This window comes from Limulus polyphemus, unplaced genomic scaffold (genome assembly GCF_000517525.1).
Source record: "Limulus polyphemus unplaced genomic scaffold, Limulus_polyphemus-2.1.2 Scaffold68, whole genome shotgun sequence".
NCBI classification, from domain to species: domain Eukaryota; kingdom Metazoa; phylum Arthropoda; class Merostomata; order Xiphosura; family Limulidae; genus Limulus; species Limulus polyphemus.
Genome location: NW_013665678.1, coordinates 1,353,396 through 1,357,326, shown reverse-complemented (window position 1 = coordinate 1,357,326; position 3,931 = coordinate 1,353,396). Strand labels below are relative to the sequence as shown.

Sequence of the window (3,931 nt, the reverse complement as noted above, 5' to 3'; positions counted from 1 at the left end):
ATCCGTATCTCCAACTTAAATTATTTGTTCGCTAGATTTAGTGACTTATGGGTTCCTCTAGCGACAAATGTAGCGAACTTCGCTGCCAATAACAGTGATACTCAGAAAAAGAAGTCGACAAATTTTGTAGTCACAAAATCACTCACTAAGAACTCAATGGTGTTAATTCAATGCATTTTAATACAGAAATTCTATAATGGGTTATTTTAGGAACTTCTCCTCATTGTAACGGAAATATCCCATTTTGTATATATAAAATACTTATAGAATTATATTGACTTTTTTGTTATTATTTAGTGAATTTTATGGAGATTTTGTTTAAATTTTTTGGCGTCTTTAAAATGTCTAAATGGCGACATCTAGCGACTTTTCAGAGTTTCTCTGTCGACTTTCTGCCTTGGGGAGTTAGGAACGCTGCGTAACCCTTTGTGTGATTATACAAGTGTTGGTCGATGTAGTCTGTAGGATTAGTTTTAATGGAAATTCCTATCTTCTTTAATACCGTTTTAAAGAGTATCTTGGAACCCATTACATAAAAATACGGTGTAATAAAATTATTGCTGTTTTTGTTCGATATACACGTATTTGGAAAGCTCTTTTTCTAACCACAACAGCTAGTAGAAAAATAAATACACTCCAGGTAATATATTAAGGCATAAAGATGTTGTTGGTTTTACCCATGTTTTGTTTCTTGGTTAGATTTATAGCAAAGCTACACATTGGCTATCTGCGCTGTGTCCACCGTTGAGAAGTGAAACCCGAATTTTAGAAGTGTGAGTTCGTCAAATTAACCGCTGACGCAACAGGGGACTTTTCCGTAGTTAATCTACCCATATGTATTCGATATCAGTGCACCCGCATATCATATTATTGATTAATACTTATTTTAGAGATCTATTTTAAACTAACTGTTTTTAATGATGTGTTAACAACTTTATTATTTTTCGTTGAAATTAAACATTTCCAGTTTTTTTTCTTGAAATTATAAAATTGACTATAAGCGAATGAACTGCGTATATGAAACAAGAAAAAATCGCTTGTTTTTTCTTCTTTTAAATGTATTTCTTCCTCAAGATTCTCAAAGAGTTTCTGCGTCGGTGTGTTGAAAGAAAACTTTGGTCTATACGTTATAAATTACATTACTCACAAAAAACGCAAATAATCTGAAATTTGACATTTTGGAAGCACTAAGGATACCATCATAACAAATTCAAAAAGAAAAATAACTCCCTATCAATTTGATAAACTCATAGAGACAGTTTAAATTATAAACTTTCCTAATCATTATAATTATATACAGAACATACTAAATTGTGACACGATGGTGAAAAGATTAATTTTAAACTGTATCCATATGAAACTACCCATAGTCTTAATGAATCCGATACTTATAGATGTAATATTATTAATAAATAAAAAAATATATATTAAAAATACTATAGATGCATATAATTTATAATATTGAATAACTTCGTTCGTCAGCCCGGCTAGCTCAGTCGGTAGAGCATGAGACTCTTAATCTCAGGGTCGTGGGTTCGAGCCCCACGTTGGGCGTTGTTATATTTTTCCTAAGATTATAATTTTTTTCTTTTAATAATTAGCAATTTATTTCCACTGTCATAGCTAAAATAAATATACATAATTTAAGGCAAATAACAAATAAATATTATCTTCTATGTTAAAGGAGGAACATTGAAATATACCCACGTTACCTTGGTGATAACTCGATGCTATGAGTTTAAACGTTGTAATTATTTAAAACCAGAAATTACCTACTGTAAAGAGTTTCTGTTGTTGTATTTTTAAAATAACTTCAAATGAGTCTAATGTGATATATAAAAACTTGAAATTTCCAATTAATTTTTATTGTATTTTCTCTTCATGATTTAATCTAACGTTAAGCTTTATACTATTTAAATAAACGATTGGTTTTGAAAAGATTTCAACAGAAAATGTGACTTAGCTGAATCGACAAAAATCGTCTACTTTGATATATAATACTTGAACTTCCATATCTATTTTAAAAGTATTTTATCTCCATTTCTTAATACAACACTAAACTTTATATGATATAAACAAAAGCTTGTTTTAAAAGCTTTTAACTTAAAACGTGACTTAGTTGAATCGACAATAATTCAATTTAATACTATCCCATACTTCCATATATGTTAATTATACTGAGATTGCTTTAGCGTCTTTAAATATGTCGCAAACAAACACGCAGAAATTTACATTACCTTTATCAACGTTGTAAGATGTAACTGGTGATTTTGATGTACTGTGATTCACTTGCCAATAATCATATTATTTCAATTAAAAATAATAATTTTACATTGTGTTTATACTTAAGATGTTTAATTACATACAGATAAAGTATCCGGCAAAGCCAGGGTTTGAGTGAAAAGGTTTCTGAAAGTGTTATAATATCGTAACATAGACAACAGCGGAGATTTCGGGCGCGGGTTAGTTCGCTGGTAAAGCTATGGATTTCAGAGTTAACGAGGTGGATTGGAGTCCGTGTGATATCACAAAAAAAATTCACTTTAAGCTATAAGAGTTATAAGAGTAACAACCAATCACTTAGCAAGGATGGTGGTGCTGGACTATCCTCCTTCTGATAAGTAATTCAAAGCTATAAACACTATCATATTCTTTTTATCTTGTTGTGATTAAAATTTGATTCGAAAAATATGTTAAGTGCACTATGGTTAACTTTAAGAAGCTTAAAAAGTATTTGAAGTAAGCATCTGCATTAGGTATTGGTACTTAAAAAAAATTCAAGTTCAGTTTACAATTCTGACAAAATTTACGATGTTAATAAAATCCAGTTGTTATCTATATGACAATGTATAGTTAATTGATTTATAAATTATAAATAATAATAACAATTTTCATAACGTACAGAAGAAATAAAAACTTCACAAATATACTATTATTAATTCTCTCCATTCTCAATTTAACTTGCCCCAGGCCGGTAGCTCAACAGTAAAACTTAGTGCTTACAATGCTAAAACTCGGGTTTTGGTACCTGCAGTGGACACAGAATAGATGGCCCATTATGTAGCTTTGAGCCAGTAAACAATTTAACTTGTTAAAAAATAAATACAGCATGACCTATTACTCCAGAAAAAAATAAGTCCTTTTAATTAATTATATTTGTCATAAGCAGTGTTTGAAGTGGGGTGAAGAAGAAGCACGATTGCTTGTGAAATTTTTGAAGCTGAGTACTATATTTTTGTTTTTCATTTGTATTACGTATTTATAAATTATAAAACTAACGAAAATGTAAAAATTATAAGCTTATTGGCTCAATTAATTAAGATCAAAGTCGTTCTGCTGTTAACAAGTGCAAAAACGGGGATGACTAATTGAAGCCTTTAAAGGTGGGGTAAGTACTCGCTGCAGCAATATGTGGGAGATGATTTTTAAGTTTTAAAATAACTTTTAGAAAGAGCACATCATAGTGGCCAAATATTCAATTTTGTGTGGTTAGATAAAAAGGCGAATTTAGTGAAATACCACAACTCTATATATTTTGTCGAATTTCGACACGTTATACTACTATATACACTGAGTGGTCACAAGTAAATAGACACCTAATTTTTCGTCATTTAACTGATTTATGCTAACTAATTTGTGTTCACAGAGCACTATATAAATGAAAATGGTCCGCACACTAATTATCTTATGCTACAACATACCTAGAACTCAAGGTTCTCTCGAATTGTCAGATTTTGTTAGAGGAAGGATAGTTGGTCAAGCAGATAGTGAAATAAGTCAGCGGCAAATTTCACAGAATTTGGGAATCCCGCTTTTAAAAGTCAACAGAATCATCGTGCAGTTCAGGAAACACGGCAAGGAAACAACTGATCAGCGTCCGGGTCGTCCTGGTCCATCGGAGAGGACAAAAAGGGCTGTCAAGAGGAGCATC

General features: G+C 31.1%; 1 non-coding gene across 1 annotated transcript; it reads left to right on the top strand.

Moving 5' to 3' along the window:
* Positions 1–1,481: 1,481 nt before the first annotated feature.
* Trnak-cuu lies at positions 1,482–1,554 on the top strand. Its single transcript has one exon. It is a non-coding gene; the product is annotated as a tRNA-Lys (tRNA).
* Positions 1,555–3,931: the final 2,377 nt, after the last annotated feature.